This window comes from Podarcis liolepis, assembly GCF_965112155.1.
Source record: "Podarcis liolepis genome assembly, chromosome: 8".
In the NCBI taxonomy this organism is placed as follows: domain Eukaryota; kingdom Metazoa; phylum Chordata; class Lepidosauria; order Squamata; family Lacertidae; genus Podarcis; species Podarcis liolepis.
Window position 1 is genome coordinate 32,085,280 of NC_139560.1, and position 14,467 is coordinate 32,099,746.

General features: G+C 43.5%; 1 long non-coding RNA gene across 2 annotated transcripts in view; it reads left to right on the forward strand.

Moving 5' to 3' along the window:
• Positions 1-14,467, forward strand: part of LOC310713445 — a 54,638-nt gene that overhangs the window by 24,707 nt on the left and 15,464 nt on the right. Inside the window, exon 1 of one of the 2 annotated variants that reach the window (XR_014529254.1) lies at positions 10,022-10,258. The exons of the other annotated variant lie outside the window; for it this stretch is intronic. This is a non-coding gene — a long non-coding RNA (uncharacterized lncRNA). Of the gene's footprint in view, positions 1-10,021; positions 10,259-14,467 lie in introns of those variants that run through there. 2 annotated transcript variants of the gene reach the window in all.

The following is a 14,467-nucleotide window of genomic DNA, read 5'->3' on the forward strand; positions in this document are numbered from 1 at the left end:
ACTTCGGATTAGATCTTAGCTTCTTCTCTAACTCTTTAATTCTTTCCAGAATTTTGTCCTTCCTTTCATTTTGTTTCCTTTTCTTTATAGTATTCTGTTGTATCAAGAACCCCCTCATCACGGCCTTACTTGCATCCCAGATAATTCTTTTTTCCACCGTAGTGTTCATGTTAATCTCAAAATAGTCCTTTAAGGTTTTTTGGGCCTTCTTAGCAATCTCTTGATCTCTAAACAGGCCATCATTCATCTTCCATCTGAAGGAACCGGTTGGGATCAATGTCATGTCCATTCTCAGTGCGTTATGGTCGGAGCATGTCTTTGGGCAGATTTCCACCTTTCTAATCTTGGGTGCCAGACCTCTAGTTATCCATATTTGGTCGATTCTTGTCCAGGTCAGTTGGGCTTCAGAGAAGAATGTTCCTTCCCTTCCCAAAGGGTTTCTCACTCTCCAAATATCAATCCAATCCATATTGTCTGTCATTTCAAAGAAGGTCTTTGGTAGTCTTCCGTCTTTAGTAACCTTTTGGTTCTGTGACTTATCCATGTTGGTTGATACAACCCCGTTCATATCTCCCATCATGATGATGTTGTTGTAGTCCAGATAAACCAGCATAGTCTCATGCAACTTATAGAACTCCAATTTCCCTTCATTTGGAGCATAAATTCCTAATATCAAGATTTTTTCTCCTTGATGTTGAATTTCTATTGCCAAAATTCTTCCATGTACGTCTTTAAACAAAAATTTAGGTGAAAGGCTCTCTTTTGCGTAAATCACCACACCTCTCTTTTTTACTGTGTCCGAAGATATAAATTCCTGACCAAGTCTTTTATTTATTAACACTTTTCTTTTATTTATTTTATTTATTAACACTTTTCTATGGAGCCTAATCACATGTGTTTCTTGTAAGCAGATAATGTCCAATTGCTCCTTTTTTAATATATGAAAAATTTTCCTCCTTTTTTCCGGACTGTTACAGCCATTTATGTTCCAGCTCAAAAGTTGCAGAGACATCCTGAATAAATCTGGTTATTCCTGCTGGGGTGGTACCTTGTTCTCCGGTTCTTGAGGGTCCGAGGGTGCCGGCTTATGGAGCCTTTTTTCATGTACAAAGTGCATTGCTGTTTATCCCCTTGAAACTGCCAATATCACATTGCCATTATAGATACAGTATATATGGAGCAACTGCATTTGGAATACTTTGTACACTTCTGGTAAATGCACCTTCAAAAGGATATTGCAGAACTGTTAAATGTTCAGAAAAGAGCATCCAAGATGATTAAGGGCCTAGGGCTTGCTGATCAGAAGGTTGGCGGTTCGAATCCCTGTGATGGGGTGAGCTCCCATTGCTCAGTACCTGCTCCTGCCAACCTAGCAGTTTGAAAGCACGTCAAAGTGCAAGTAGATAAATAGGTACTGCTCTGGCATGAAGGTAAACGGTGTTTCCGTGCGCTGCTCTGGTTCGCCAAAAGCGGCTTAGTCATGCTGGCCACATGACCTGTAAGCTGTACGCTGGCTCCCTCAGCCAATAAAGCGAGATGCGCGCCGCAACCCCAGAGTCGTTTGTGACTGGACCTAACAGTCAGGGGTCTCTTTACCTTTTAGGGAGTTGCCTTATGCTAAGTAAGATCTTTGGTTCATCAAGGCCGGATTGGGATGACAAATCATCATGCTCTGGCAGATGATCTCAGTGGTCGAGCTGGGATATCAGGGTCCAGGCAATATTAAAAGCAATCTGGACCCAAGTTGTTCAAGGCTTTGCAAATCAGTACAAGGATTTGACCTCATACTGTAGTAGATGGGCAGCCAATGCAGATCTTTTCATAATGGTGCCACATGTTGCTGACCATGTGCTCCTATCAGCAGTCTGACTGCCACATTCTGCACCTGTTGGAGCTTCCAAACCAGGAGCAGATACAGTATGTTGCTGTTATACAACACTGAGGTTACCAACGCATGGACTTCAGTGATCAGGCTATCTCTGTCCAGGAATGGCCATAGCTGGTGAAAAGCACTTCTAGCCATGGAGGACACTTTGACCTCTAGTGACAGAGATGTTTCTAGGAACACCACCATCCTGCTCCTTCAGAGGGAGTTAAGTCCATCCAGAACAGGTAACTTGGCTATCTCCCACACAAGGTTTCCACCCACCCAAAGAGTCTTCATCAAAATCACACATAGTTCATTGCCTCCCATCCAGTCAACCTCTGCATTCAGACACTGATCCAGAGCTTTCACATCCTCTCCTGAGCCAGATGCTTGTGGAGAAATAACATGTCCTCAGCGTTTTGTCCCATTCCCTCTTGTGGGAGCAAATCCCGTCATTTAACTATGAACTGCATAAGTTCTTGTGCTATGCAAGAGGGAGACTGCAAGAACCAGCACCCCGGGCCATATTCGATTGGGGTGAGGAGAGTCAAAGTCCAACTATATCTGGACGATCACAGGTCCGCCAGTTTCTGTTCTAGGTGGCCTCTGCAAAATCAAAGACTTCTAAAAGAGACTTCAGAACTGTAATGCAGAGGTGTGTGATCCATGATTTAGATTAGTTACCTGGCATCTGTGCCATCAATAAGTGCTGCAGTTATCTGTTTGGATTCTGGTGTTCATCCTGAGCAGAGCTCATCATTCTTGTTGTGCCACCCACTATTGCATCTTATTGTTCACTTTCCCCCTTCTATTATGTTTCACATTCAAATGCACATGCACTTGAATCTCTCTAAAGCTAATAGTAAAAAATGTATGTGCACCTTGGGATGAATATATTATGTATAGAGTACCCATGACAATCACATTTTAAGCTGCTTGTATGGCCTACACCAGGCTTATTGGTAAGGCACTTAGTTACAGCGAGCGATTCTTGGGTTCACAAACAGATTGCTGTTTTTCTGACTTGTCATTCTGTACGGGACTTAGGTGAGCCTTGTGAGATTTTACACCTATTTCAAATGCACTCTCCGCTTTGAGTATGTCAGCAGCAGCTTGGAAACTGCCACTGCTTTCTTTAAGTGTAAATGAAGCTGAACTTAAAGCAAAAGGAAAGAAAATTGAAGAATGCATGTTCTAAAATAGAGGAGAGTGGTTCCAAATTCAAAACCTGCTTCAGACATCATTACAATTGCCATACAAAGTTTGATGGACTAAAGTAGACATATACAGCTCAGGACCCACCAAGTGAAACACAATTCACCCACCCTGCAATGAGGTATACCAACCCACTGGGGGTTCAGTCAGCTTTCTCTGTTTGCTACTTGCTTGGGAAGTGGAGGGAGAAATTTTCCAGTAATGGAAAGACCATAATGCACCAGTGGTGTGGCCTGTTTTAGCCTGGATTGCGGAAGTGAGCCACAAATTGTGCAAGTTTGTCCTGAAGTGAACTGATGGCTGAGTTCTTTTACTGGAATTTAATTACCAACTTCGGAGTAATAATTTTACTTGTTCTCTTTTCTTTGAAACTGGCTGTCCAATTTCAAAATACCATCCCTTTAACTGGTGACATTGACCAACAAAAACAAGACCACCCCTTATTCTCACTGCCGATGAAGTTCTGAATACTTTCACCCAGTCCTTTGCGAGTCTCACCCCCCATCTCTGTTATGCTTGGTAATTCTGCTCTGTCAGTCTCTTATCTGCTATGCATGCTTCCTTTCGCTTTGCATACAATCAGCATTTCCTATGTCTCCAACCCTTCCCCGCCCCCACCTGCATACTCCAAAAATACGTCACTTACTTGATTCCCCTGAAGTTCATTCTTTTGTAAGGTTGTTGTTGTTGTTGTTTCTAAACACGAGGTGTTCTGAATTGACTGCCAGTAGGAAGATAGGAAATTGCCTTCCTCCAAGTCAGTATATTGGTGCATGTAGCTCACTGACTGGCAGCCACTCTCCACAGAGGCCTGTTCTCAGTGAAAAATTGAAATTACTATTGTTGCTAATGTACGGCATGGCTTGTCTCCTTCAAAAGAACACTCCTGCATGTTTTTTTGGATGCACATGTCTAGGAGAAATAATGTGTGAACCAGCAGTGCACAGATTCAGTCAGCAGCCATTTCTGATTCTGATGTTGAGGACGAATGCAACCATGATTGTAAAAATAGTGACTAGAAGTTATCAATGTACTAGAGGCTCACAATTAATGTTTGTCAGTCAAAGGCTCAGGAAGGTCATGTGTGCCATTGCTCGTGTGAGTAGAACATACAGATGGGGGAGAAATTTGATTCAGTTCAAATTTAAATGTGAACCTAACTAATTCACACTTTCTGAAACTACTGAAACACAGCCATCCTTTGAAAGTTGCACTTCACTGAATTTTGCAATGCAACTCTCCAAATAATGTGTACAAAAAATGCATACACTGGGGTAAAGTGTATGTTAAAATGAATGTGTTTGTGAAAATAAAATAGAAAAAGGCATTACATTACAGGAAATAGCATTGCAAAAATGTGTATATTAGGCAAATTTGCAACCAAAGATGAGAAACTGGGTGGGGTGGGGAAAATACGTCTGCTTTGTAAGGTCCCCGGTTTAATTCCAGGCATTTCCAGGTAAGACTGGGAAAAGCCACTGTCTAAACCCTGGAGAGTCAGTGTTAGATACCGAGCTGGATGGAGCAATGGACTGCTTCATTATAAACCAGCTTCCAATGTTTCTACATGTATGAGAACTTGTTCTTTTCTTTTAGAGCCTTTTGATGGAGTCATTTCACAGGGCCCCTTTCTTTTGCTTGTACAGATCTTATGAATAATCTGAGCCCCATGCTCCAAGCCCCAATACGTCCATGTTAGCAGCTGGTCAATGCCGGGCTCATTCTTCACTTAGTATCTCCAGCCCCTCAATTGTCATTAAATAAATATCCACACAAGGAAGATGGGGCTCTATTCTGCTGAGGGATGTGCAGTGCTGATGACAAGTAGAGCCCCTGGCCAGATGTATAAATGTATGTTCTGTTTTGGCATAGTTATATAGGGGATTTGATCATGAAGCTTCCAGGCACATATCTATATCCCTTAGATTGCTGTCACATTTCAGACAGAAAGACAAAGGACTTTTCATTGAGAGAGAAATCTCATAGTCAAAGGATCTAAGCTGTTAGAAAGATTTATAAATGAAATCGAAAGTCTTCATTTGAACCTGGAAACAAATTGGAAGCAAATGTTATTTCAAAGCACCGGTATCAAGGTCTTTTGCCAATATGCAAACGTGAACGACAACCCCATGGAGTTCAAGCAATTCATTCAAAGAAGGCAAATATAGGTACATAGGAAGCTGTTGTTGTTTAGTCATTTAGTCGTGTCTGACTCTTTGTGACCCCATGGATCAGAGCACGCCAGGCACTCCTGTCTTCCACTGCCTCCTGCAGTTTAGTCAAACTCATGCTGGTAGCTTCGAGAACACTGTTCAACCATCTCGTCCTCTGTCGTCCCCTTCTCCTTGTGCCCTCCATCTTTCCCAACATCAGGGTCTTTTCCAGGGAGTCTTCTCTTCTCATGAGGTTGCCAAAGTATTGGAGCCTCAGCTTCAGGATCTGTCCTTCCAGTGAGCACTCAGGGCTGATTTCCTTAAGAATGGATGTGTTTGATCTTCTTGCAGTCCATGGGACTCTCAAGAGTTTCCTCCAGCACCATAACTCAAAAGCATCAATTCTTTGGCGATCAGCCTTCTTTATGGTCCAGCTCTCACTTCCATACATCACAACTGGGAAAACCATAGCTTTAACTATACGGACCTTTGTCGGCAAGGTGATGTCTCTGCTTTTTAAGAAGACATAGGAAGCTGCTTGGGTTAATTGTCCCTCGGGCACAGTATTGCCTGGTCCAGCCTTCTCCAACTTGCTGTCTGCAGATGATGTGGACTTCTAACTCCCATCAGCCTCAGCCAACATGGACAGTGGATAGGAATGATGGGACCTGTAGTTTAACCCAGGGAGGCTGGTCAATGCTGGCATAGAGAGGGGCCGTACATCTCTGGGTCATTTGTGGAGCCTGCCTGGTGTTTTTACACGAGTAGAATGTGTGCTTTTATTTAAAATGCATCTCTGGGTTGTTTGTGGGGCATAGGAATTCGTTTATTTCCCCCACCCCAAATATAGTCCGGCCCCCCACAAGGTCTGAGGGACAGTGGACCGGCCCCCTGCTGGAAAAGTTTGCTGACCCCTGATCTAGGATGACACTCAACTAAATTTTACTCAGAGTAGCCCCATTGAAATGAACAAATGTCATTAGATAGGTCCAATAACTTTATTATGTCTAGTCTGAGTAACACTTACACATACCCCAACATTTGTCCAATGAAAATAGGGACATCCTATTCCTAATAATAATATATCCCACCCATCTGACTCTGACTGAGTTGCCCCAGCTACTCTGGACAGCTTCCAACATATATAAGAACAAAAGAAAACATTGAACATAAAGAAAACTTCCCTATACAGGGCTACCTTAGGGATTGCATAATTCCATGCACTCCAACATTTCTCAGATGAAAATAGGGACATCCTAAGGAAAACCAGGACATTCTGGGATCAAATCAGAAACAGAGATGGCTTCTGTAAATCTAGAAAATAGGGATACTTGGGGGGGGGGGTGTCCTGCACTTAATTGAATATCACCCACGCTTTTCTATTTGTGGATGTTTCTATGGATGTAAGTGTGTGCATTTGTGCACCCCGGGCACACCAACACACAACCATTCAGTGGTGCAATTGTGCAATCGAAAAACTGAACAGTTTCTAGGAACAGCTTTACTATACGATGAGCTGTTTGTCTAAAAACAAACAAACTTCAAAGAGGTTACAGTACACAGTGATTTGCCACATTTCAAAGGGCTTAGGGTGCATCTTGTTTCCAGCAGGCATTCTCCAGACTTACCATGTATATGAAAGAACATATTTGCAGAGCAGCCTGGAAGCCTCATTTTGAAGCCACTAGGGCAGTGAATCCCCCAAACCTAATTTCGTATCTTAAAAAATATTTTAATTAAGGTAACATAATCATCAGAAGCAAATTACTCTATCATTGTCTAGTGCCAGACAGTTCTAGATTTGGGTAGGTGAAATCAGGTAACCCAGCTGTAATGAAAATCCTCCGAAGTCCCTTTAGATTTACCTCCAGCTGTGTGATTTCTGTGCAGTCCTGTTCTTCGCTTTCCCTGGCAACGTCTTCCTCCTGTGAAGGTGTGTTTTCAGATGCCCAAAAATATCTGTGACAAAAGAAATAAAGAGTCCCTTTGGAATTCAAAAAAATATATTGCTTCCTTCCCCTCTCCCACCTTGGAAGATTATGCCCTGATTATGAGGCATGCTCATCGCCAGATTCTTGTTGATTAACATCATCACAAAATAGCTGCTTTTCCATCAGTTTGTCGAACGAAAGTAATCTGGTGTGGATTGACGTTCTGTAATTTTGATGGGAAACACATCTGTTGGAACACACACACCGCCACCAGCTGAAGTGACATTTTTCACAGTAGTGCAGGAGTTATTGTTTATAACTTAGAGTTTGTCAGGAACATAAGCACCCTAAATGCCTTGACCTAGCATCTGCCCTTTTCCTAAGATCAAAAGGGCGGGTCTTACTCTGAGATCCATCTCAGACAGAGGCACAGGTAAGGGCAACAAAAGACAGGGCCTTTTTGGTGGCTTCACCAATACTGTAGAATACTTTGCCCCATGAAGTCTGGATGACCTTCTCTCTAGATATCTTTCGCTGGCTGTATTTCAAGAGGCTTTTGCCTGCTAAGGTCATTTTTACCTATGATCTGTGCCATTATTACTTTCAGTGTATTTTTAATGTTGTATATTTTAATGGTAGGGTGTGTGTGTGTGTGTAACTTTGAAATTATTCCACACCACCCTGAGTGGCTCATGGGTACTAGTAGGGTAAGATATAAATGTTTATATAAATAAAATAAAAGCCCAAACTAGTTCAGCATTTGGCTCTCATAGCGCTCAGCCAGGTGCCTCTGGGAAGTCTGCAAGCAGGACAGGAGCACACTATACATTCTCCCAGTCTTGTCCCCCAGCATCTGATATTCAGAGTCATGTCGCCTCCGATGCTGGAGGTAGCCTCCATCTATCATGACTATCAGCCATAGATAGCCTTGTCCTTGAGGAATGCATCTAATCCCTTTTTATAAGTCATCTAAGTTGGTGGCGATCTAGCCGCATCTTTACAGGGCAACTCTTCTTTGCAGTGCCGAAAGCCACAGCTCTTCCATGTTTATGGAACAACCTAGGCTCCCCTCCCTTTCAGAGGCAAGCTTGCTGGTGTCAGTGAAGAAAAAGCCAGCGGAAAAACTGGGTGTTGCATGTGAAACGATACCACCATATTATACTTTAGCAAATTAGCTAGAAAGAGCCATTTAGGGAAGGGAAGAGGTCTGAACTCATGTTCAGCTTTGCAGAGTCCAGACAAATTGACATCTTCTATGGCTTTGTGTATTTCTCCTCCCCCAAGTGTTGCAAATAAATATATCTATTCAGTGCTTTTTTCGGGGGGGGGGGACGACGCAGGGGTACTCATGCCCCTAAACATTTTGTGAATCTTTGTACTTTTGTCCTGTATTTATTTTTCCCGATATGAACTATAAAATGGTGATTTTATTGAGTCAAAATGAGAGTACCCCTAAACATTTTTTAAAAATAAAAAAGCACTGTATATATGTTAAAGCACATTAACAAATGCTGCCATAAGGTTAATGGGGGGGGGTATCAACTCAAAATGGTCATATGTGGAGCTGTACTGAATGTCTGCTAAGACTGATCAATTCAAATGTTAGAGTGGAATGGAGAGCAAAGAGGGACTGAACCTCACCTCCCCACCCCACCCCACCCCACCCCACCCCATGTCTTTATTTGTTGGGGGGGGCTGTGGCTTTCCTCCCCACTTCTTTTCTTTTGAAAGGTTGCTTTGGGGTTGTAGCCACCATTTCTGCACTCAGTGCTCCCTTGGAAAAGAACCTTGTTGCAGCTGCTACTGGGTCAGACACCCCGTCACTAAAAAAAGGGCCCTAAAGTTACCCCACCCAGGCCACAACCCTAGCCTTGTTGATTGAGATTGAATTGATGGGGTTTGCTTACAAGTGAGCAAGTTTGGGATTGCAGCCTTCGTCTGTGTGTGTCTACTTGACAGCAAGTCCTGCTAAGTTCGGGGGGGGGGGGGCTTTTCCCTTTAGAAATCAAAGGACAACATCCCAGTGATGTAGGCGCTAGACACAAGAGCTAAGGAAGCCTATTTATTTGGGGGACACCACCCCATACACTCTGTTTCTAGGTGGAGCCCTGTTTATAATCCCGCACTGTCGCCTTTCATCAGATAGGTAAAGCATTCTCCTCCCACTTTTCTGGATTCCTCCCACCCTATTATGCTTTTTATTCACCCTTTATGGATGAGGTGCACACACATGTGTTTTGACAGCAGTCAACACAACAGCCCTGCTCTTGGACGCTCAAAGGGAAAGAGTCCTCTGTTTACAATCCTGTTACCAAATTGTGACATCATAAACATGACATGGCTGACCAAAAAATGGGTCCCTAGGGGAGGCCAAGCATATTATTTTACGGTACATAATAATGAGCTGGTTCTAGAATTTCTGTTGCAAAGGAGAAACAAAGTGCTGTTGAGCATGTGCAGAGTGCTTTCCCCTCTTATCAACATATTTCTTGAGTTGTGGCTTCATAGAATGTGGGAGCCACTCCAGGGGGCAGACAGCCCCAGAATCAGACAAACTCCTCATAAAAGTTGTCTCTCCACCCCCCAAAAAATCTAGTTAAACTGAACGCCCCCCAGGAATTGGACTCTCTTTACTGTTTCATCGTCCCAATGTGATTTGAGAAGCGCCAAGTGTAGAAAGACGTTCTCCTTTGTACTGTCTTCCTCATGCCTAGTTTGAGGATGTTATCTGAGAGCTAGCACCATTGAATTCAATAGGACTTACTTCCGAGTAGATATATGGCTGCTTCGCTAGACTTCCAGTGAGGGACCCCCTGTTTCACCCCACCCGTCCTAGCGTGCAGCAACAGCAGACTGTATGAACGCACAACTACGCGCAAGAATCTTTCCACACTGCAGAAGAGTTGGCGATGAGCAGGGCAGCCTCAGAAAGCATCGTAAATTTAGAAAGGGGAGATCCCCAAGCCTGGAGAAACTCCAAGTTATGGGGGCTGTTGCTTTAAGAACCGGAGGGGACCCTAGAGAGCGCAAAACAGCAGCTGCCTCAAGGGAACAGGGAGTCCAAACCCAACCTTGCGTATGCGATGCACAGGGTAAGCCCATGCATGTTTACTCAGAAGAATGTTTCACTGGTTCAATGGAGCTTGCATCCAAGCAACGTGGCACGGATGCAAGTGGCGTTAAATCGCGTTGGAGCTTCCCAGTTTTGCAATTCGGCACCGCCGCTTGTGTTTGCCTGAAGTTAATCCGGTCCTGACAATGAATTGATTTGAGAAACGTGGCCTTGGGATCGGGATTCTCCGAGATCCTTCAAATCCCACCCCTTTCATCGCTAATCACAGGTTTGTGGCTAGCTCATTGTCAACACACTGGCCCTTTAAGAGATTATAAATATCCTTAAAGAACAAAAGTGTTTCCTCAAAGAAAGCCATGTCTGCTATGTCTCTCTCTTTCTCCGTCTCTCTCTTGGATACTGAATAGCGTACCTGCTGGGTTTTACAAGGGAAGGCAATCACCCTCTCCATTTGGGCGTATTTCTAAACAATGCGTGGTGGCACTGCGTCTGTGTCCTGTGCTAGCACTGCATTTTGATCACGTCCTGATCCATGCAGAAGAATTGCATTAAAAATCATATTTCGTGTATGTGAAGGGAATATTTTTATATATCAATGCACATACACAAATGCATACACTTCATACAAATATGCCATACAATCACCCATAAAGGGGGGGAAATCACTCTAAAATGCACAATCAAATGGCAGATTTGGAAGCAAATTTAAAACTCTGGTTAACAAGACATTCAGTGAAGCCTGCTGAACCTTTATAAAATACAAATTAACAGGAGTGTATCTGAATTGTTAAAATGAACATTGCCTTTCAAATTGGTTCATGACTTTCCTTATTATCATAAATTGAAGAAACCTATTGTTACAGCTCCACCTAGTGGGCAGATAGCTCGATTGCAATAGGAAATGAAAGACACTTGAAACTCGGTCCCTTGGCAATATCAAAGAAACAGGACTTAAGCATCTTTGGGCAGGAAGAAATGTAAAAAGACAGACAAGAAAGCAACTCAACAACAACCCTACAATTGTTAGGGGATAGAAGGCACCATCCCTTCTCTCCATTTCATATTCAGTATTTGAATTTTGCATTCCTTTTTTAAAAATGCATTTGTGTTTTTGAACTTATACAAAGGTGCCATATTAAAAGCAGGGTGATTACTAGTTCAATCAATATTATCAAACATTACTCTTCAAAACTGGCTGGATTACAATAGGAGACAGTAAATCGGGAATTCCGAAGCCAAAATCCTGTGCCAGTTTAGCCACTGCACAATATGGGATTTCCTTTGGAGTAAACACACAGAGGATTGAGCTATGGTTTGTAAACTGTGCTATAAGGGGAAATGAACTAAAAGTAATGTTTAATGCACAAGACAGCACCAATTTGCAAGGATGAAGGCAGTGTCAATAAAATATGCTTTTTGTTCCCATATCTGCTTCTGCTTTTCCCTTGGGAAGAAAAAAAAATCCTTAAAATTGCAATTTCCCAAAACACAGCCATGTAGTTCTCTGGCTGAACCCAGATTCCTGTGGTCCCTTAAAGACTAAAATGTCCATAGTGTGCATGGCGCATGCAAGAGCTGACTTTTTGAAATGTGCCTTAAGTGTCCAGCAGTTCATGGCTACACTGGGCACAATGGCTTTACTCTGCGTCCACAGCCAAAGCCAGCAATGCATCTCAGTATCAGTTGCTGAAACCATTGGGCTTCCCATAGGCATCTGGTTCAGGGTTGCCCCCTGTCCTGTATAATACAGGATTGTCGTGTATTTCCTGTATTGATGCAGTTTTGTCCTCTATTTCAAGTCTTCTCTCTCTCTCTCTCTCTCTCTCTCTCTCTCTCTCTGTGTGTGTGTCTGTGTGTGAGGTTAGGGATCCTCTGCAAATGCGTTTGTTTGAAAGGGTGTGTGAAAGGTCATGTACAAACTCTGGGCAGCCAAGCACAAACAGATTTACAAATTCATGTGTGTGTGCTGCCATAGGGTGTAAAGGATTGCCTTGAAGTCACTTCAGCACCAGATTAAAACAAAACAAAACAATCACCCCTGAACAGCCCGGCCTGCCCTGCCCTGTATTTTGCCAGAATAAAGGTGGCGCCCCTAATCTGGCTGGCCACTGTGAGAACAGAGGACTTGACCACGTTTTAAGTTCTGTGTCGCACGTACACACAGGAGGAGAAAGTTTTGCTTCCAATTACTGTAACGTACTTTCAGGTTTCTGCATTCATGGGAGGGGACCCTCCTAATTTGGGATAGGAAAAGTTTCGCTCTCTGGGAGATGTTGACAAGTAAAATACAGCCCCCAGCTTGAATTTTAACAGCAGCCTCAAACGCTCCGGTTTCATGAGAGCATTGCATCTGACTGTCAGACGATCATTACATCGCAGTAATTATTCTGCCTTAACCCTGCTGTCAGTGCTTAGGACAAGCACTCCAGTTCGAGTTTTGATTGTGCACCGTTCACTACCGGGTACCTGGAGGTAGTTTAATTGAAGGAAGGAACCCTTCCAAGTTCCATAACCACATATTGTGAATGCATATGAGGAAGCATGCATATAGTGAATGGGAAGAATAAGTAGCTAGACTGACTGCTAACTCCTGAGTTGCCTGACCTATAATCCACCAGGATGGGCTGCAAGTGAGTCAGGGGAGGGAGTGGGGTGACAAGAGTCTGGAAGCCTCGAGACTTCTCCTGGTGGCCTATAGGCTTTGGGGGGGGTGTCACAGAAAGAGGTTGAATGCCTTTGGAGAGTGTGGCGTTTCTTCTTCTCCCTTCGAGGGTGCTGTCAGGTAGCTGACAGGTAGGATGGAGGAGAAAGTAAATTTTGTTTGCATCCTGATGAGAAGCTTCCTTATTCACCTCATTCTCAGACCAGCACGTGAGAAGAAGCACTTTGCGCTTCCCTGAATTTTGCGCTGCAGCACTCCAGCCAAGCAATATGGAGAGAGAAAATGTATCTTTTTGTGGGGCATGGAAATGCATAGATTAGTGAAAGCACAGTACAAAAAAAAATGCTTTATATAATAGGAAATGGCTTGCAAAAAAGGGGGTATTAGTCCCAATTGCATGCAACAGTGTGTTTGTATTTTTGTACTAAATGGGTGGTGAATGTTCACGAGGGTTTAAAAAATAATAACCATAATTGGAAATTGCTATGGAAATGTGAAAAGCTGCATTTGAGATAGGAAGAATGGAGAACTGAAACCAATGGATCTGTCTATCCCTCTTGACAGGTTGGTAGCCAGTGAGGGAAATTCAGGAATTAGCCTGCCAGCCAGATCCTTTTCCCACACAACACACCTTAAACCTCGTCCCTGCCTTAGCCGGGGAGAGTCCTTGATTTTATCCCCAGTAAATCAACGCCCTCATTTTGCCTTTGGGGAGAGGGCTGTGTCAGATATGGTCTCCCAGTCTGGAGATTCCATTTCCAAGGAGGCCCAACTGATGAAAACATTATCATTTTGGCACCGGCAGGGGGCGGGGGTGAATCCTCTTTATTGATCCAGGCATTTTATGGACTGTTTCTGATTTTTTTATCTGCCACTTTCATTTGTGTTCTGCTTTATTATATACTATTTTCAATTGTGGTTTTGGGGTTGTTTTGTTTTTCATTCTTAAAGGTAAAGGTAAAGGTACCCCTGCCCGTACGGGCCAGTCTTGACAGACTCTAGGGTTGTGCGCTCATCTCACTCTAGAGGCTGGGAGCCAGCACTGTCTGCAGACACTTCCGGGTCACGTGGCCAGCGTGATGAAGCTGCTCCGGCGAACCGGCACCAGAGCAGCACATGGAAACGCCGTTTACCTTCCCGCTATATAGCGGTACCTATTTATCTACTTGCACTTAAGGGTGCTTTCGAACTGCTAGGTGGGCAGGAGCTGGGACCGAAAGACGGGAGCTCACCCCGCCGCGGGGATTCGAACCGCCGACCATGCGATCGGCAAGTCCTAGGCGCTGAGGTTTTACCACGTCACCCACGTCCCTTTCATTCTTACCTTGTTGCAAACAGCACGGGTTTCCATTTTGATGACAGACTTATAAAATATTTTGAAGAAATAGATTTTGGGGAATGCATTTAAAACATGCATTCAACATGTGCACAGCAATGTAAAGCACTCTCTCTCTCTCACACACACACACACACCTGTCTGTCCAGAAAGAAAATGACAAAGCTGAACATATTTGTTTACTATAATAATAAGAAAAAAATATCAGATCTGTTGCGAGTTTAAACATT